The sequence below is a fragment of the Pleurodeles waltl genome, unplaced genomic scaffold (genome assembly GCF_031143425.1).
Source record: "Pleurodeles waltl isolate 20211129_DDA unplaced genomic scaffold, aPleWal1.hap1.20221129 scaffold_72, whole genome shotgun sequence".
In the NCBI taxonomy this organism is placed as follows: Eukaryota; Metazoa; Chordata; class Amphibia; order Caudata; family Salamandridae; genus Pleurodeles; species Pleurodeles waltl.
Window position 1 is genome coordinate 248,997 of NW_027150393.1, and position 20,652 is coordinate 269,648.

The 20,652-nt window shown below is 48.6% G+C and overlaps 7 non-coding genes across 7 annotated transcripts; all 7 read right to left on the minus strand.

Annotated features, from left to right (window-relative positions):
• Window positions 1-496: 496 nt before the first annotated feature.
• TRNAV-CAC (transfer RNA valine (anticodon CAC)) lies at window positions 497-569 on the minus strand. The gene has a single exon. It is a non-coding gene; the product is annotated as a tRNA-Val (tRNA).
• A 3,498-nt stretch (window positions 570-4,067) lies between these two features.
• Window positions 4,068-4,140, minus strand: TRNAV-CAC (transfer RNA valine (anticodon CAC)). The gene has a single exon. It is a non-coding gene; the product is annotated as a tRNA-Val (tRNA).
• A 6,664-nt stretch (window positions 4,141-10,804) lies between these two features.
• On the minus strand, window positions 10,805-10,916 carry TRNAL-CAA (transfer RNA leucine (anticodon CAA)). Its single transcript has 2 exons — window positions 10,879-10,916; window positions 10,805-10,850 (listed from the first exon to the last, which is right to left on the minus strand). It is a non-coding gene; the product is annotated as a tRNA-Leu (tRNA).
• A 307-nt stretch (window positions 10,917-11,223) lies between these two features.
• Window positions 11,224-11,296, minus strand: TRNAV-CAC (transfer RNA valine (anticodon CAC)). Its single transcript has one exon. It is a non-coding gene; the product is annotated as a tRNA-Val (tRNA).
• Window positions 11,297-11,684: 388 nt separating this feature from the next.
• Window positions 11,685-11,756, minus strand: TRNAP-AGG (transfer RNA proline (anticodon AGG)). Its single transcript has one exon. It is a non-coding gene; the product is annotated as a tRNA-Pro (tRNA).
• A 3,034-nt stretch (window positions 11,757-14,790) lies between these two features.
• TRNAV-CAC (transfer RNA valine (anticodon CAC)) lies at window positions 14,791-14,863 on the minus strand. The gene has a single exon. It is a non-coding gene; the product is annotated as a tRNA-Val (tRNA).
• Window positions 14,864-17,944: 3,081 nt separating this feature from the next.
• TRNAL-CAA (transfer RNA leucine (anticodon CAA)) lies at window positions 17,945-18,056 on the minus strand. Its single transcript has 2 exons — window positions 18,019-18,056; window positions 17,945-17,990 (listed from the first exon to the last, which is right to left on the minus strand). It is a non-coding gene; the product is annotated as a tRNA-Leu (tRNA).
• Window positions 18,057-20,652: the final 2,596 nt, after the last annotated feature.

Consider the following 20,652-nt stretch of genomic DNA (forward strand, 5'->3'; position numbering starts at 1 on the left):
CACAGCAGCTTCCAAAGATAGTGGTGTGAGGAGCTGGCTCTGCAAGCAGAGCAAGATTTAAGGGAAGAAAATACACCTGTCAAAAGTGGGATTTGAACCCACGCCTCCATGAAGAGACCAGAAGGCTCAGCTTCACTGAAGATCAAGCTCTCTTGAGTCTGGCGCCTTAGACCACTCGGCCATCCTGACAGCCAAAACAGTGTGCAGGTCGGACTCTTCAGTCTGCACTTGTTGATTTTGCCGCTTGCAATGTTCCTATCAAAGTCACAGCTTTAAAGGCCCCACAATATAACATGGCCAAGAAAAAAAAAAAAAAACAGAACAAGAAACAATGCACATGCACGACCACCGAGGGATGCAGATACCTTTTTAGCGTCCTGCAATAGTAAAGCACGTTTTACACAGGTCACAAGTTTTTAAAGGTCATTTCTGTCTAAGTGTGCATTGAGAGAGACTGAGGTTTTAGGGAGCAAACACAAAAGCTGCTGCTGCCAAGTGTTTCTGCCCGGTCTCGAACCGGGGACCTTTTGCGTGTGAGGCGAACGTGATAACCACTACACTACAGAAACAAGCTTGCTGGTTTGACTGAAGGAGCACAGTTCCCCTCATATGTTTGCACGATTTCCTCTATACTTTATCAGCAGTTGCTCGGAATGCGAGGGGTAAGTGTGAAAATTGCAGCGGTGTCAGCCAGCATGCATACACTCAGACGTCCTGAAAAATCCCACAGCTGCGGGCAGAGACAGACAAATATCTGATGCCTAAATGCCAGGAAGGAGAGCCTGTGAAATCATCACACAGGGCGCACTGAGAGCAAGCAGGAAGGAAGCCAAGGCATTGTAATCCATTTTTCGCCTGAGGCAAAAAATATGTTTTGCGCAACAATGCTTCGAGTGGAATGAGAAATGTTGAGGGGTTGTGTATTTTGAGCAGGATTTGATTGTTTTCCGCTAAAATGGGCTCGTCTGGGATTTGAACCAGGGACCTCTCGCACCCTAAGCGAGAATCATACCCCTAGACCAACGAGCCTGGGGACAGAAATGCAACGGCTCCGACCCTGCTCGGAGGGTTGGTGACAGAGAGTGGGAGACTACATCCCAAAGCAAGAAACTGCACATGGTGCTCTCTTCTGCAGTACGACTAGAGTCATTTGCATGGTCTTCATCGAACATGACATAAAAAGCCTCTATCCTTTAGACATTTTGGCCCAGATTTACAAGAAAATGACTAAGCGCGACGCTGTGCCAAATTTGCAAGCCCCACGCGCCGTCATTTTCAAAATGCAGGGAAGCGCCGTATTTAGTAGAATACAGCGCACCCCTATGCTTCCCCCTGCGCCAGCTCTAAATTAGCTGCTGAGCGCCAACGCAGCCGTTCTTGCACCATGGTACAAGGATGACTGCGTTGAGGGGGAAATTGTTTTTGTGCAGGAAGGGACACCTTCCTGCCCAAAAAAAAAATCTTCAATGGTGATTTGCTCTTACTTCTATGTGTGCTGCAGAATGCATCACACATAGAAAGAGCAAAAACAAGGAGAAATGAAAACATTTCTCCTCAGTGTGCCACTCTAATGACACCCCTGGGATGGCGTTGGATTTTGGCGCTGATGCAGATTTACGCCAACTCCTAATCTGGAGCAGCATCAAAATGCTATGGTGTTGCTGTGGCACACTCCCAACAACACCCATTGCACGCCCCTTCCAGGGAACGCGCTGCGTGCTAAGGGGCCGTATTTACAAGGTGGTGTTAAGCCACAAAAAGTGGCTGAACGCCATCTTGTAAATACCGCGCAGTGCATAGTGCCACCGGGGCGTCACTAAAAGTGATGCTCCGGTGGCGATAGGGCCTTGTAAGTCTGGCACTTTATTTGCTCAAGGTGTGTGTTCTTGGTGAGGGCAGGAAAGCTATTTTCGCTCTCGTACCTTCCTTCCTTGGCTGGTTTGAATGCTGTAGGCTCAGGCTTCATTGCAAAGGTCAAACAGTGAGCAACTGACTGCCGTAAGCTGGCGCAACTCCTCTTGGTGAGCTGTGACAGATGCCCCAGGAGCGTAGTACCTCACGATGGTGAGGGATAGACACAGTCTCTTTTATCTCAGCTTGCCTGTCAGGTGAGGCAGGAAATGCAAATACTGTGAAAAAGCCCAGTGACTCGAACCAGGGACCTTTCGCATGTGAGGTGCGCATGATAACCACTACACTAGACAAACAGACACACTTGCCGGCTTGCTTCATGTGGCTATGCATTGTACTGAAACCACCACACTATGGAAACAGACACACCTGCTTGCTTTATGTGGCTATGCATTGGACTGGGATGCAAGGATGAGGGCCAATGTTCATGACGCTCAAAGCTGAGCCTTCCGGAACACGATCTCTTCCCTTGGAAGAAAGGAACTGGGATCACTTTCATTCCAAGAGGTGATTTCAGAACTGGACCCGAAATTACCATGGAGAAGCACTGTGCATTTAATGTTCCTACGAGCACTGCTGCTCCAGCACAGAAAAGCAGTTGCAAAGAAATCTCGCATACCTTCATGATGCTGAACCGTCTCGACGCCAGTATAAAGCATGTATTGAATTGCAACATGACATCTTACAAGAGTGAAAAGCATAAATACTCCTGTTTAAAATACAGACTGAACCTATAAAGGTAGGGGTTTGTCTGGGATTTGAACCGAGGTCCTCTCACACCCGAAGCGAGAATCATACCCCTATACCAACTAGACTGCCGCTGCATAGTCATTTGAAACATCTTCTGAAGCGTCTTTCCGAAAAGCAGGGCCATTTGGAGGCTCTCTCTCTCTAAGCGTGCCATAGCAATTGATGTTTTCTGTCAAGGATTTTTTGTTTGTCTCTAGCAAGGAAAGAGGTAGTCAAAATGCCTTGTGCCAGTGAGCTGAACTAGGGCACTGATGTGAAAAGCAGACCCTTTCTGGTAGTTGTAACCCGCTGCAAGTCATGGACCCTTGCACCTTAGACTTCCCAACCAGAAGCACTGAAGGGCCTGCTAGCTCTTGAGCCAGAGGAGCATGCCTCTTGGATTCAAGCACACTTGCTCGATCAGCGCTCGATCAGGCGAGATTTATATTAGTGGCTCATAGGCCTGAAACACTCACCTGGGAGACGCAGGGTGGCTGATTTCCCGGAATGGCCCTTGATGGGGAAATCACCTCCTTTCCCCCGCCTCATTTCAGAATTGTGTGCTAGTCGCAAGACAGTGTTCAGGGGTTCATGGGTACTGCCTACTCCCAGCTGCCTCTCTGTCTTCTTCATGTAAATTGCAAGTCACGAGGAGGCACCATTGCCAATATGCTCCGCCCACCTAACCAAGAAACCTAGTTTGAGCTTGTCTGCCTGTGTTGTTGCAGGGGCAGTGTCTTCTTTGCCCAAAAGGTGGCAGGAGAGCCTCACTTCAAACGATAGAATCAACTGCTTAAGTAGAAACCAGCATGGTAGTTACTGTCATAAAGTGCAGCTCTAACAGAAGGTGTGCCTGAGACGCCCCTTCCAGTAATACACAGAATTTTGATTATGGGCCCAGCCGATGGGTTGGTGGATTTCTCCTCACATGCCACAGCAGCTTCCAAAGATAGTGGTGTGAGGAGCTGGCTCTGCAAGCAGAGCAAGATTTAAGGGAAGAAAATACACCTGTCAGAAGTGGGATTTGAACCCATGCCTCCATGAAGAGACCAGAAGGCTCAGCTTCACTGAAGATCAAGCTCTCTTGAGTCTGGCGCCTTAGACCACTCGGCCATCCTGACAGCCAAAACAGTGTGCAGGTCGGACTCTTCAGTCTGCACTTGTTGATTTTGCCGCTTGCAATGTTCCTATCAAAGTCACAGCTTTAAAGGCCCCACAATATAACATGGCCAAGAAAAAAAAAAAAAACAGAACAAGAAACAATGCACATGCACGACCACCGAGGGATGCAGATAACTTTTTAGCGTCCTGCAATAGTAAAGCACGTTTTACACAGGTCACAAGTTTTTAAAGGTCATTTCTGTCTAAGTGTGCATTGAGAGAGACTGAGGTTTTAGGGAGCAAACACAAAAGCTGCTGCTGCCAAGTGTTTCTACCCGGTCTCGAACCGGGGACCTTTCGCATGTGAGGCGAACGTGATAACCACTACACTACAGAAACAAGCTTGCTGGTTTGACTGAAGGAGCACAGTTCCCCTCATATGTTTGCACGATTTCCTCTATACTTTATCAGCAGTTGCTCGGAATGCGAGGGGTAAGTGTGAAAATTGCAGCGGTGTCAGCCAGCATGCATACACTCAGACGTCCTGAAAAATCCCACAGCTGCGGGCAGAGACAGACAAATATCTGATGCCTAAATGCCAGGAAGGAGAGCCTGTGAAATCATCACACAGGGCGCACTGAGAGCAAGCAGGAAGGAAGCCAAGGCATTGTAATCCATTTTTCGCCTGAGGCAAAAAATATGTTTTGCGCAACAGTGCTTCGAGTGGAATGAGAAATGTTGAGGTGTTGTGTATTTTGAGCAGGATTTGATTGTTTTCCGCTAAAATGGGCTCGTCCGGGATTTGAACCTGGGACCTCTCGCACCCTAAGCGAGAATCATACCCCTAGACCAACGAGCCTGGGCACAGAAATGCAACGGCTCCGACCCTGCTCGGAGGGTTGGTGATAGAGAGTGGGAGACTACATCCCAAAGCAAGAAACTGCACATGGTGCTCTCTTCTGCAGTACGACTAGAGTCATTTGCGTGGTCTTCATCGAACATGACATAAAAAGCCTCTATCCTTTAGACATTTTGGCCCAGATTTACAAGAAAATGACTAAGCGCGACGCTGTGCCAAATTTGCAAGCCCCACGCGCCGTCATTTTCAAAATGCAGGGAAGCGCCGTATTAAGTAGAATACAGCGCACCCCTGTGCTTCCCCCTGCGCCAGCTCTAAATTAGCTGCTGAGCGCCAACGCAGCCGTTCTTGCACCATGGTACAAGGATGACTGCGTTGAGGGGGAAATTGTTTTTGTGCAGGAAGGGACACCTTCCTGCCCAAAAAAAAAATCTTCAATGGTGATTTGCTCTTACTTCTATGTGTGCTGCAGAATGCATCACACATAGAAAGAGCAAAAACAAGGAGAAATGAAAACATTTCTCCTCAGTGCGCCACTCTAACGACACCCCTGGGATGGCGTTGGATTTTGGTGCTGACGCAGATTTACGCCAACTCCTAAATCTGGAGCAGCATCAAAATGCTATGGTGTTGCTGTGGCACACTCCCAACAACACCCATTGCACGCCCCTTCCAGGGAACGCGCTGTGTGCTAAGGGGCCGTATTTACAAGGTGGTGTTAAGCCACAAAAAGTGGCTGAACGCCATCTTGTAAATACCGCGCAGTGCATAGTGCCACCGGGGCGTCACTAAAAGTGATGCTCCGGTGGCGATAGGGCCTTGTAAGTCTGGCACTTTATTTGCTCAAGGTGTGTGTTCTTGGTGAGGGCAGGAAAGCTATTTTCGCTCTCGTACCTTCCTTCCTTGGCTGGCTTGAATGCTGTAGGCTCAGGCTTCATTGCAAAGGTCAAACAGTGAGCAACTGACTGCCGTAAGCTGGCGCAACTCCTCTTGCTGAGCTGTGACAGATGCCCCAGGAGCGTAGTACCTCACGATGGTGAGGGATAGACACAGTCTCTTTTATCTCAGCTTGCCTGTCAGGTGAGGCAGGAAATGCAAATACTGTGAAAAAGCCCAGCGACTCGAACCAGGGACCTTTCGCATGTGAGGTGCGCATGATAACCACTACACTACACAAACAGACACACTTGCCGGCTTGCTTCATGTGGCTATGCATTGTACTGGAACCACCACACTATGGAAACAGACACACCTGCTTGCTTTATGCGGCTATGCATTGGACTGGGATGCAAGGATGAGGGCCAATGTTCATGACGCTCAAAGCTGAGCCTTCCGGAACACGATCTCTTCCCTTGGAAGAAAGGAACTGGGATCATTTTCATTCCAAGAGGTGATTTCAGAACTGGACCCGAAATTACCATGGAGAAGCACTGTGCATTTAATGTTCCTACGAGCACTGCTGCTCCAGCACAGAAAAGCAGTTGCAAAGAAATCTCGCATACCTTCATGATGCTGAACCGTCTCAATGCCAGTATAAAGCATGTATTGCATTGCAACATGACATCTTACAAGAGTGAAAAGCAGAAATACTCCTGTTTAAAACACAGACTGAACCTATAAAGGTAGGGGTTTGTCTGGGATTTGAACCAAGGTCCTCTCACACCCGAAGCGAGAATCATACCCCTATACCAACTAGACTGCCGCTGCATAGTCATTTGAAACATCTTCTGAAGCGTCTTTCTGAAAAGCAGGGCCATTTGGAGGCTCTCTCTCTCTAAGCGTGCCATAGCAATTGATGTTTTCTGTCAAGGATTTTTTGTTTGTCTCTAGCAAGGCAAGAGGTAGTCAAAATGCCTTGTGCCAGTGAGCTGAACTAGGGCACTGATGTGAAAAGCAGACCCTTTCTGGTAGTTGTAACCCGCTGCAAGTCATGGACCCTTGCACCTTAGACTTCCCAACCAGAAGCACTGAAGGGCCTGCTAGCTCTTGAGCCAGAGGAGCATGCCTCTTGGATTCAAGCACACTTGCTCGATCAGCGCTCGATCAGGCGAGATTTATATTAGTGGCTCATAGGCCTGAAACACTTACCTGGGAGACGCAGGGTGGCTGATTTCCCGGAATGGCCCTTGATGGGGAAATCACCTCCTTTCCCCCGCCTCATTTCAGAATTGTGTGCTAGTCGCAAGACAGTGTTCAGGGGTTCATGGGTACTGCCTACTCCCAGCTGCCTCTCTGTCTTCTTCATGTAAATTGCAAGTCACGAGGAGGCACCATTGCCAATATGCTCCGCCCACCTAACCAAGAAACCTAGTTTGAGCTTGTCTGCCTGTGTTGTTGCAGGGGCAGTGTCTTCTTTGCCCAAAAGGTGGCAGGAGAGCCTCACTTCAAACGATAGAATCAACTGCTTAAGTAGAAACCAGCATGGTAGTTACTGTCTAAAAGTGCAGCTCTAACAGAAGGTGTGCCTGAGACGCCCCTTCCAGTAATACACAGAATTTTGATTGAGGGCCCAGTCGATGGGTTGGTGGATTTCTCCTCACATGCCACAGCAGCTTCCAAAGATAGTGGTGTGAGGAGCTGGCTCTGCAAGCAGAGCAAGATTTAAGGGAAGAAAATACACCTGTCAGAAGTGGGATTTGAACCCACGCCTCCACGAAGAGACCAGAAGGCTCAGCTTCACTGAAGATCAAGCTCTCTTGAGTCTAGCGCCTTAGACCACTCGGCCATCCTGACAGCCAAAACAGTGTGCAGGTCGGACTCTTCAGTCTGCACTTGTTGATTTTGCTGCTTGCAATGTTCCTATCAAAGTCACAGCTTTAAAGGCCCCACAATATAACATGGCCAAGAAAAAAAAAAAAAACAGAACAAGAAACAATGCACATGCACGACCACCGAGGGATGCAGATAACTTTTTAGCGTCCTGCAATAGTAAAGCACGTTTTACACAGGTCACAAGTTTTTAAAGGTCATTTCTGTCTAAGTGTGCATTGAGAGAGACTGAGGTTTTAGGGAGCAAACACAAAAGCTGCCGCTGCCAAGTGTTTCTGCCCGTTCTCGAACCGGGGACCTTTCGCGTGTGAGGCGAACGTGATAACCTCTACACTACAGAAACAAGCTTGCTGGTTTGACTGAAGGAGCACAGTTCCCCTCATATGTTTGCACGATTTCCTCTATACTTTATCAGCAGTTGCTCGGAATGCGAGGGGTAAGTGTGAAAATTGCAGCGGTGTCAGCCAGCATGCATACACTCAGACGTCCTGAAAAATCCCACAGCTGCGGGCAGAGACAGACAAATATCTGATGCCTAAATGCCAGGAAGGAGAGCCTGTGAAATCATCACACAGGGCGCACTGAGAGCAAGCAGGAAGGAAGCCAAGGCATTGTAATCCATTTTTCGCCTGAGGCAAAAAATATGTTTTGCGCAACAATGCTTCGAGTGGAATGAGAAATGTTGAGGGGTTGTGTATTTTGAGCAGGATTTGATTGTTTTCCGCTAAAATGGGCTCGTCCGGGATTTGAACCCGGGACCTCTCGCACCCTAATTGAGAATCATACCCCTAGACCAACGAGCCTGGGCACAGAAACGCAACGGCTCCGACCCTGCTCGGAGGGTTGGTGACAGAGAGTGGGAGACTACATCCCAAAGCAAGAAACTGCACATGGTGCTCTCTTCTGCAGTACGACTAGAGTCATTTGCATGGTCTTCATCGAACATGACATAAAAAGCCTCTATCCTTTAGACATTTTGGCCCAGATTTACAAGAAAATGACTAAGCGCGACGCTGTGCCAAATTTGCAAGCCCCACGCGCCGTCATTTTCAAAATGCAGGGAAGCGCCGTATTTAGTAGAATACAGCGCACCCCTGTGCTTCCCCCTGCGCCAGCTCTAAATTAGCTGCTGAGCGCCAACGCAGCCGTTCTTGCACCATGGTACAAGGATGACTGCGTTGAGGGGGAAATTGTTTTTGTGCAGGAAGGGACACCTTCCTGCCCCAAAAAAAAATCTTCAATGGTGATTTGCTCTTACTTCTATGTGTGCTGCAGAATGCATCACACATAGAAAGAGCAAAAACAAGGAGAAATGAAAACATTTCTCCTCAGTGTGCCACTCTAACGACACCCCTGGGATGGCGTTGGATTTTGGCGCTGACGCAGATTTACGCCAACTCCTAAATGTGGAGCAGCATCAAAATGCTATGGTGTTGCTGTGGCACACTCCCAACAACACCCATTGCACGCCCCTTCCAGGGAACGCGCTGCGTGCTAAGGGGCCGTATTTACAAGGTGGTGTTAAGCCACCAAAAGTGGCTGAACGCCATCTTGTAAATACCGCGCAGTGCATAGGTGCCACCGGGGCGTCACTAAAAGTGTTGCTCCGGTGGCGATAGGGCCTTGTAAGTCTGGCACTTTATTTGCTCAAGGTGTGTGTTCTTGGTGAGGGCAGGAAAGCTATTTTCGCTCTCGTACCTTCCTTCCTTGGCTGGTTTGAATGCTGTAGGCTCAGGCTTCATTGCAAAGGTCAAACAGTGAGCAACTGACTGCCGTAAGCTGGCGCAACTCCTCTTGGTGAGCTGTGACAGATGCCCCAGGAGCGTAGTACCTCACGATGGTGAGGGATAGACACAGTCTCTTTTATCTCAGCTTGCCTGTCAGGTGAGGCAGGAAATGCAAATACTGTGAAAAAGCCCAGCGACTCGAACCAGGGACCTTTCGCATGTGAAGTGCGCATGATAACCACTACACTAGACAAACAGACACACTTGCCGGCTTGCTTCATGTGGCTATGCATTGTACTGAAACCACCACACTATGGAAACAGACACACCTGCTTGCTTTATGTGGCTATGCATTGGACTGGGATGCAAGGATGAGGGCCAATGTTCATGACGCTCAAAGCTGAGCCTTCCGGAACACGATCTCTTCCCTTGGAATAAAGGAACTGGGATCACTTTCATTCCAAGAGGTGATTTCAGAACTGGACCCGAAATTACCATGGAGAAGCACTGTGCATTTAATGTTCCTACGAGCACTGCTGCTCCAGCACAGAAAAGCAGTTGCAAAGAAATCTCGCATACCTTCATGATGCTGAACCGTCTCGACGCCAGTATAAAGCATGTATTGCATTGCAACATGACATCTTACAAGAGTGAAAAGCAGAAATACTCCTGTTTAAAACACAGACTGAACCTATAAAGGTAGGGGTTTGTCTGGGATTTGAACCGAGGTCCTCTCACACCCGAAGCGAGAATCATACCCCTATACCAACTAGACTGCCGCTGCATAGTCATTTGAAACATCTTCTGAAGCGTCTTTCCGAAAAGCAGGGCCATTTGGAGGCTCTCTCTCTCTAAGCGTGCCATAGCAATTGATGTTTTCTGTCAAGGATTTTTTGTTTGTCTCTAGCAAGGCAAGAGGTAGTCAAAATGCCCTGTGCCAGTGAGCTGAACTAGGGCACTGATGTGAAAAGCAGACCCTTTCTGGTAGTTGTAACCCGCTGCAAGTCATGGACCCTTGCACCTTAGACTTCCCAACCAGAAGCACTGAAGGGCCTGCTAGCTCTTGAGCCAGAGGAGCATGCCTCTTGGATTCAAGCACACTTGCTCGATCAGCGCTCGATTAGGCTCGATCAGGCGAGATTTATATTAGTGGCTCATAGGCCTGAAACACTCACCTGGGAGACGCAGGGTGGCTGATTTCCCGGAATGGCCCTTGATGGGGAAATCACCTCCTTTCCCCCGCCTCATTTCAGAATTGTGTGCTAGTCGCAAGACAGTGTTCAGGGGTTCATGGGTACTGCCTACTCCCAGCTGCCTCTCTGTCTTCTTCATGTAAATTGCAAGTCACGAGGAGGCACCATTGCCAATATGCTCCGCCCACCTAACCAAGAAACCTAGTTTGAGCTTGTCTGCCTGTGTTGTTGCAGGGGCAGTGTCTTCTTTGCCCAAAAGGTGGCAGGAGAGCCTCACTTCAAACGATAGAATCAACTGCTTAAGTAGAAACCAGCATGGTAGTTACTGTCATAAAGTGCAGCTCTAACAGAAGGTGTGCCTGAGACGCCCCTTCCAGTAATACACAGAATTTTGATTGAGGGCCCAGCCGATGGGTTGGTGGATTTCTCCTCACATGCCACAGCAGCTTCCAAAGATAGTGGTGTGAGGAGCTGGCTCTGCAAGCAGAGCAAGATTTAAGGGAAGAAAATACACCTGTCAGAAGTGGGATTTGAACCCACGCCTCCATGAAGAGACCAGAAGGCTCAGCTTCACTGAAGATCAAGCTCTCTTGAGTCTGGCGCCTTAGACCACTCGGCCATCCTGACAGCCAAAACAGTATGCAGGTCGGACTCTTCAGTCTGCACTTGTTGATTTTGCCGCTTGCAATGTTCCTATCAAAGTCACAGCTTTAAAGGCCCCACAATATAACATGGCCAAGAAAAAAAAAAAAAAACAGAACAAGAAACAATGCACATGCACGACCACCGAGGGATGCAGATAACTTTTTAGCGTCCTGCAATAGTAAAGCACGTTTTACACAGGTCACAAGTTTTTAAAGGTCATTTCTGTCTAAGTGTGCATTGAGAGAGACTGAGGTTTTAGGGAGCAAACACAAAAGCTGCTGCTGCCAAGTGTTTCTGCCCGGTCTCGAACCGGGGACCTTTTGCGTGTGAGGCAAACGTGATAACCACTACACTACAGAAACAAGCTTGCTGGTTTGACTGAAGGAGCACAGTTCCCCTCATATGTTTGCACGATTTCCTCTATACTTTATCAGCAGTTGCTCGGAATGCGAGGGGTAAGTGTGAAAATTGCAGCGGGGTCAGCCAGCATGCATACACTCAGACGTCCTGAAAAATCCCACAGCTGCGGGCAGAGACAGACAAATATCTGATGCCTAAATGCCAGGAAGGAGAGCCTGTGAAATCATCACACAGGGCGCACTGAGAGCAAGCAGGAAGGAAGCCAAGGCATTGTAATCCATTTTTCGCCTGAGGCAAAAAATATGTTTTGCGCAACAATGCTTCGAGTGGAATGAGAAATGTTGAGGGGTTGTGTATTTTGAGCAAGATTTGATTGTTTTCCGCTAAAATGGGCTCGTCCGGGATTTGAACCCGGGACCTCTCGCACCCTAAGCAAGAATCATACCCCTAGACCAACGAGCCTGGGCACAGAAATGCAACGGCTCCGACCCTGCTCGGAGGGTTGGTGACAGAGAGTGGGAGACTACATCCCAAAGCAAGAAACTGCACATGGTGCTCTCTTCTGCAGTACGACTAGAGTCATTTGCATGGTCTTCATCGAACATGACATAAAAAGCCTCTATCCTTTAGACATTTTGGCCCAGATTTACAAGAAAATGACTAAGCGCGACGCTGTGCCAAATTTGCAAGCCCCACGCGCCGTCATTTTCAAAATGCAGGGAAGCGCCGTATTTAGTAGAATACAGCGCACCCCTGTGCTTCCCCCTGCGCCAGCTCTAAATTAGCTGCTGAGCGCCAACGCAGCCGTTCTTGCACCATGGTACAAGGATGACTGCGTTGAGGGGGAAATTGTTTTTGTGCAGGAAGGGACACCTTCCTGCCCAAAAAAAAAATCTTCAATGGTGATTTGCTCTTACTTCTATGTGTGCTGCAGAATGCATCACACATAGAAAGAGCAAAAACAAGGAGAAATGAAAACATTTCTCCTCAGTGCGCCACTCTAACGACACCCCTGGGATGGCGTTGGATTTTGGTGCTGACGCAGATTTACGCCAACTCCTAAATCTGGAGCAGCATCAAAATGCTATGGTGTTGCTGTGGCACACTCCCAACAACACCCATTGCACGCCCCTTCCAGGGAATGCGCTGCGTGCTAAGGGGCCGTATTTACAAGGCGGTGTTAAGCCACAAAAAGTGGCTGAACGCCATCTTGTAAATACCGCGCAGTGCATAGTGCCACCGGGGCGTCACTAAAAGTGATGCTCCGGTGGCGATAGGGCCTTGTAAGTCTGGCACTTTATTTGCTCAAGGTGTGTGTTCTTGGTGAGGGCAGGAAAGCTATTTTCGCTCTCGTACCTTCCTTCCTTGGCTGGCTTGAATGCTGTAGGCTCAGGCTTCATTGCAAAGGTCAAACAGTGAGCAACTGACTGCCGTAAGCTGGCGCAACTCCTCTTGGTGAGCTGTGACAGATGCCCCAGGAGCGTAGTACCTCACGATGGTGAGGGATAGACACAGTCTCTTTTATCTCAGCTTGCCTGTCAGGTGAGGCAGGAAATGCAAATACTGTGAAAAAGCCCAGCGACTCGAACCAGGGACCTTTCGCATGTGAGGTGCGCATGATAACCACTACACTACACAAACAGACACACTTGCCGGCTTGCTTCATGTGGCTATGCATTGTACTGGAACCACCACACTATGGAAACAGACACACCTACTTGCTTTATGTGGCTATGCATTGGACTGGGATGCAAGGATGAGGGCCAATGTTCATGACGCTCAAAGCTGAGCCTTCCGGAACACGATCTCTTCCCTTGGAAGAAAGGAACTGGGATCACTTTCATTCCAAGAGGTGATTTCAGAATTGGACCCGAAATTACCATGGAGAAGCACTGTGCATTTAATGTTCCTACGAGCACTGCTGCTCCAGCACAGAAAAGCAGTTGCAAAGAAATCTCGCATACCTTCATGATGCTGAACCGTCTCGACGCCAGTATAAAGCATGTATTGCATTGCAACATGACATCTTACAAGAGTGAAAAGCAGAAATACTCCTGTTTAAAACACAGACTGAACCTATAAAGGTAGGGGTTTGTCTGGGATTTGAACCGAGGTCCTCTCACACCCGAAGCGAGAATCATACCCCTATACCAACTAGACTGCCGCTGCATAGTCATTTGAAACATCTTCTGAAGCGTCTTTCCGAAAAGCAGGGCCATTTGGAGGCTCTCTCTCTCTAAGCGTGCCATAGCAATTGATGTTTTCTGTCAAGGATTTTTTGTTTGTCTCTAGCAAGGCAGCAAGAGGTAGTCAAAATGCCCTGTGCCAGTGAGCTGAACTAGGGCACTGATGTGAAAAGCAGACCCTTTCTGGTAGTTGTAACCCGCTGCAAGTCATGGACCCTTGCACCTTAGACTTCCCAACCAGAAGCACTGAAGGGCCTGCTAGCTCTTGAGCCAGAGGAGCATGCCTCTTGGATTCAAGCACACTTGCTCGATCAGCGCTCGATCAGGCGAGATTTATATTAGTGGCTCATAGGCCTGAAACACTCACCTGGGAGACGCAGGGTGGCTGATTTCCCGGAATGGCCCTTGATGGGGAAATCACCTCCTTTCCCCCGCCTCATTACAGAATTGTGTGCTAGTCGCAAGACAGTGTTCAGGGGTTCATGGGTACTGCCTACTCCCAGCTGCCTCTCTGTCTTCTTCATGTAAATTGCAAGTCACGAGGAGGCACCATTGCCAATATGCCCCGCCCACCTAACCAAGAAACCTAGTTTGAGCTTGTCTGCCTGTGTTGTTGCAGGGGCAGTGTCTTCTTTGCCCAAAAGGTGGCAGGAGAGCCTCACTTCAAACGATAGAATCAACTGCTTAAGTAGAAACCAGCATGGTAGTTACTGTCATAAAGTGCAGCTCTAACAGAAGGTGTGCCTGAGACGCCCCTTCCAGTAATACACAGAATTTTGATTGAGGGCCCAGCCGATGGGTTGGTGGATTTCTCCTCACATGCCACAGCAGCTTCCAAAGATAGTGGTGTGAGGAGCTGGCTCTGCAAGCAGAGCAAGATTTAAGGGAAGAAAATACACCTGTCAGAAGTGGGATTTGAACCCACGCCTCCATGAAGAGACCAGAAGGCTCAGCTTCACTGAAGATCAAGCTCTCTTGAGTTAGACCACTCGGCCATCCTGACAGCCAAAACAGTGTGCAGGTCGGACTCTTCAGTCTGCACTTGTTGATTTTGCCGCTTGCAATGTTCCTATCAAAGTCACAGCTTTAAAGGCCCCACAATATAACATGGCCAAGAAAAAAAAAAAAAAACAGAACAAGAAACAATGCACATGCACGACCACCGAGGGATGCAGATAACTTTTTAGCGTCCTGCAATAGTAAAGCACGTTTTACACAGGTCACAAGTTTTTAAAGGTCATTTCTGTCTAAGTGTGCATTGAGAGAGACTGAGGTTTTAGGGAGCAAACACAAAAGCTGCTGCTGCCAAGTGTTTCTGGCCGGTCTCGAACCGGGGACCTTTCGCGTGTGAGGCGAACGTGATAACCACTACACTACAGAAACAAGCTTGCTGGTTTGACTGAAGGAGCACAGTTCCCCTCATATGTTTGCACGATTTCCTCTATACTTTATCAGCAGTTGCTCGGAATGCGAGGGGTAAGTGTGAAAATTGCAGCGGTGTCAGCCAGCATGCATACACTCAGACGTCCTGAAAAATCCCGCAGCTGCGGGCAGAGACAGACAAATATCTGATGCCTAAATGCCAGGAAGGAGAGCCTGTGAAATCATCACACAGGGCGCACTGAGAGCAAGCAGGAAGGAAGCCAAGGCATTGTAATCCATTTTTCGCCTGAGGCAAAAAATATGTTTTGCGCAACAATGCTTCGAGTGGAATGAGAAATGTTGAGGGGTTGTGTATTTTGAGCAGGATTTGATTGTTTTCCGCTAAAATGGGCTCGTCCGGGATTTGAACCTGGGACCTCTCGCACCCTAAGTGAGAATCATACCCCTAGACCAACGAGCCTGGGCACAGAAATGCAACAGCTCCGACCCTGCTCAGAGGGTTGGTGACAGAGAGTGGGAGACTACATCCCAAAGCAAGAAACTGCACATGGTGCTCTCTTCTGCAGTACGACTAGAGTCATTTGCATGGTCTTCATCGAACATGACATAAAAAGCCTCTATCCTTTAGACATTTTGGCCCAGATTTACAAGAAAATGACTAAGCGCGACGCTGTGCCAAATTTGCAAGCCCCACGCGCCGTCATTTTCAAAATGCAGGGAAGCGCCGTATTTAGTAGAATACAGCGCACCCCTGTGCTTCCCCCTGCGCCAGCTCTAAATTAGCTGCTGAGCGCCAACGCAGCCGTTCTTGCAGCATGGTACAAGGATGACTGCATTGAGGGGGAAATTGTTTTTGTGCAGGAAGGGACACCTTCCTGCCCAAAAAAAAAATCTTCAATGGTGATTTGCTCTTACTTCTATGTGTGCTGCAGAATGCATCACACATAGAAAGAGCAAAAACAAGGAGAAATGAAAACATTTCTCCTCAGTGCGCCACTCTAACGACACCCCTGGGATGGCGTTGGATTTTGGTGCTGACGCAGATTTACGCCAACTCCTAAATCTGGAGCAGCATCAAAATGCTATGGTGTTGCTGTGGCACACTCCCAACAACACCCATTGCACGCCCCTTCCAGGGAACGCGCTGCGTGCTAAGGGGCCGTATTTACAAGGTGGTGTTAAACCACAAAAAGTGGCTGAACGCCATCTTGTAAATACCGCGCAGTGCATAGTGCCACCGGGGCGTCACTAAAAGTGATGCTCCGGTGGCGATAGGGCCTTGTAAGTCTGGCACTTTATTTGCTCAAGGTGTGTGTTCTTGGTGAGGGCAGGAAAGCTATTTTCGCTCTCGTACCTTCCTTCCTTGGCTGGCTTGAATGCTGTAGGCTCAGGCTTCATTGCAAAGGTCAAACAGTGAGCAACTGACTGCCGTAAGCTGGCGCAACTCCTCTTGGTGAGCTGTGACAGATGCCCCAGGAGCGTAGTACCTCACGATGGTGAGGGATAGACACAGTCTCTTTTATCTCAGCTTGCCTGTCAGGTGAGGCAGGAAATGCAAATACTGTGAAAAAGCCCAGCGACTCGAACCAGGGACCTTTCGCATGTGAGGTGCGCATGATAACCACTACACTACACAAACAGACACACTTGCCGGCTTGCTTCATGTGGCTATGCATTGTACTGGAACCACCACACTATGGAAACAGACACACCTGCTTGCTTTATGTGGCTATGCATTGGACTGGGATGCAAGGATGAGGGCCAATGTTCATGACGCTCAAAGCTGAGCCTTCCGGAACACGATCTCTTCCCTTGGAAGAAAGGAACTGGGATCACTTTCATTCCAAGAGGTGATTTCAGAACTGGACCCGAAATTACCATGGAGAAGCACTGTGCATTTAATGTTCCTACGAGCACTGCTGCTCCAGCACAGAAAAGCAGTTGCAAAGAAATCTCGCATACCTTCATGATGCTGAACCGTCTCGACGCCAGTATAAAGCATGTATTGCATTGCAACATGACATCTTACAAGAGTGAAAAGCAGAAATACTCCTGTTTAAAACACAGACTGAACCTATAAAGGTAGGGGTTTGTCTGGGATTTGAACCGAGGTCCTCTCACACCCGAAGCGAGAATCATACCCCTATACCAACTACACTGCCACTGCATAGTCATTTGAAACATCTTCTGAAGCGTCTTTCCGAAAAGCAGGGCCATTTGGAGGCTCTCTCTCTCTAAGCGTGCCATAGCAATTGATGTTTTCTGTCAAGGATTTTTTGTTTGTCTCTAGCAAGGCAAGAGGTAGTCAAAAAGCCCTGTGCCAGTGAGCTGAACTAGGGCACTGATGTGAAAAGCAGACCCTTTCTGGTAGTTGTAACCCGCTGCAAGTCATGGACCCTTGCACCTTAGACTTCCCAACCAGAAGCACTGAAGGGCCTGCTAGCTCTTGAGCCAGAGGAGCATGCCTCTTGGATTCAAGCACACTTGCTCGATCAGCGCTCGATCAGGCGAGATTTATATTAGTGGCTCATAGGCCTGAAACACTCACCTGGGAGACGCAGGGTGGCTGATTTCCCGGAATGGCCCTTGATGGGGAAATCACCTCCTTTCCCCCGCCTCATTTCAGAATTGTGTGCTAGTCGCAAGACAGTGTTCAGGGGTTCATGGGTACTGCCTACTCCCAGCTGCCTCTCTGTCTTCTTCATGTAAATTGCAAGTCACGAGGAGGCACCATTGCCAATATGCTCCTCCCACCTAACCAAGAAACCTAGTTTGAGCTTGTCTGCCTGTGTTGTTGCAGGGGCAGTGTCTTCTTTGCCCAAAAGGTGGCAGGAGAGCCTCACTTCAAACGATAGAATCAACTGCTTAAGTAGAAACCAGCATGGTAGTTACTGTCTAAAAGTGCAGCTCTAACAGAAGGTGTGCCTGAGACGCCCCTTCCAGTAATACACAGAATTTTGATTGAGGGCCCAGCCGATGGGTTGGTGGATTTCTCCTCACATGCCACAGCAGCTTCCAAAGATAGTGGTGTGAGGAGCTGGCTCTGCAAGCAGAGCAAGATTTAAGGGAAGAAAATACACCTGTCAGAAGTGGGATTTGAACCCACGCCTCCATGAAGAGACCAGAAGGCTCAGCTTCACTGAAGATCAAGCTCTCTTGAGTCTGGCGCCTTAGACCACTCGGCCATCCTGACAGCCAAAACAGTGTGCAGGTCGGACTCTTCAGTCTGCACTTGTTGATTTTGCCGCTTGCAATGTTCCTATCAAAGTCACAGCTTTAAAGGCCCCACAATATAACATGGCCAAGAAAAAAAAAAAAAAACAGAACAAGAAACAATGCACATGCACGACCACCGAGGGATGCAGATAACTTTTTAGCGTCCTGCAATAGTAAAGCACGTTTTACACAGGTCACAAGTTTTTAAAGGTCATTTCTGTCTAAGTGTGCATTGAGAGAGACTGAGGTTTTAGGGAGCAAACACAAAAGCTGCTGCTGCCAAGTGTTTCTGGCCGGTCTCGAACCGGGGACCTTTCGCGTGTGAGGCGAACGTGACAACCACTACACTACAGAAACAAGCTTGCTGGTTTGACTGAAGGAGCACAGTTCCCCTCATTTGTTTGCACGATTTCCTCTATACTTTATCAGCAGTTGCTCGGAATGCGAGGGGTAAGTGTGAAAATTGCAGCGGTGTCAGCCAGCATGCATACACTCAGACGTCCTGAAAAATCCCGCAGCTGCGGGCAGAGACAGACAAATATCTGATGCCTAAATGCCAGGAAGGAGAGCCTGTGAAATCATCACACAGGGCGCACTGAGAGCAAGCAGGAAGGAAGCCAAGGCATTGTAATCCATTTTTCGCCTGAGGCAAAAAATATGTTTTGCGCAACAATGCTTCGAGTGGAATGAGAAATGTTGAGGGGTTGTGTATTTTGAGCAGGATTTGATTGTTTTCCGCTAAAATGGGCTCGTCCGGGATTTGAACCTGGGACCTCTCGCACCCTAAGTGAGAATCATACCCCTAGACCAACGAGCCTGGGCACAGAAATGCAACAGCTCCGACCCTGCTCGGAGGGTTGGTGACAGAGAGTGGGAGACTACATCCCAAAGCAAGAAACTGCACATGGTGCTCTCTTCTGCAGTACGACTAGAGTCATTTGCATGGTCTTCATCGAACATGACATAAAAAGCCTCTATCCTTTAGACATTTTGGCCCAGATTTACAAGAAAATGACTAAGCGCGACGCTGTGCCAAATTTGCAAGCCCCACGCGCCGTCATTTTCAAAATGCAGGGAAGCGCCGTATTTAGTAGAATACAGCGCACCCCTGTGCTTCCCCCTGCGCCAGCTCTAAATTAGCTGCTGAGCGCCAACGCAGCCGTTCTTGCAGCATGGTACAAGGATGACTGCATTGAGGGGGAAATTGTTTTTGTGCAGGAAGGGACACCTTCCTGCCCAAAAAAAAAATCTTCAATGGTGATTTGCTCTTACTTCTATGTGTGCTGCAGAATGCATCACACATAGAAAGAGCAAAAACAAGGAGAAATGAAAACATTTCTCCTCAGTGCGCCACTCTAACGACACCCCTGGGATGGCGTTGGATTTTGGTGCTGACGCAGATTTACGCCAACTCCTAAATCTGGAGCAGCATCAAAATGCTATGGTGTTGCTGTGGCACACTCCCAACAACACCCATTGCACGCCCCTTCCAGGGAACGCGCTGCGTGCTAAGGGGCCGTATTTACAAGGTGGTGTTAAACCACAAAAAGTGGCTGAACGCCATCTTGTAAATACCGCGCAGTGCATAGTGCCACCGGGGCGTCACTAAAAGTGATGCTCCGGTGGCGATAGGGCCTTGTAAGTCTGGCACTTTATTTGCTCAAGGTGTGTGTTCTTGGTGAGGGCAGGAAAGCTATTTTCGCTCTCGTACCTTCCTTCCTTGGCTGGCTTGAATGCTGTAGGCTCAGGCTTCATTGCAAAGGTCAAACAGTGAGCAACTGACTGCCGTAAGCTGGCGCAACTCCTCTTGGTGAGCTGTGACAGATGCCCCAGGAGCGTAGTACGTCACGATGGTGAGGCATAGACACAGTCTCTTTTATCTCAGCTTGCCTGTCAGGTGAGGCAGGAAATGCAAATACTGTGAAAAAGCCCAGCGACTCGAACCAGGGACCTTTCGTATGTGAGGTGCGCATGATAACCACTACACTACACAAACAGACACACTTGCCGGCTTGCTTCATGTGGCTATGCATTGTACTGGAACCACCACACTATGGAAACAGACACACCTGCTTGCTTTATGTGGCTATGCATTGGACTGGGATGCAAGGATGAGGGCCAATGTTCATGACTCTCAAAGCTGAGCCTTCCGGAACACGATCTCTTCTCTTGGAAGAAAGGAACTGGGATCACTTTCATTCCAAGAGGTGATTTCAGAACTGGACCCGAAATTACCATGGAGAAGCACTGTGCATTTAATGTTCCTACGAGCACTGCTGCTCCAGCACAGAAAAGCAGTTGCAAAGAAATCTCGCATACCTTCATGATGCTGAACCGTCTCGACGCCAGTATAAAGCATGTATTGCATTGCAACATGACATCTTACAAGAGTGAAAAGCAGAAATACTCCTGTTTAAAACACAGACTGAACCTATAAAGGTAGGGGTTTGTCTGGGATTTGAACCGAGGTCCTCTCACACCCGAAGCGAGAATCATACCCCTATACCAACTAGACTGCCGCTGCATAGTCATTTGAAACATCTTCTGAAGCGTCTTTCCGAAAAGCAGGGCCA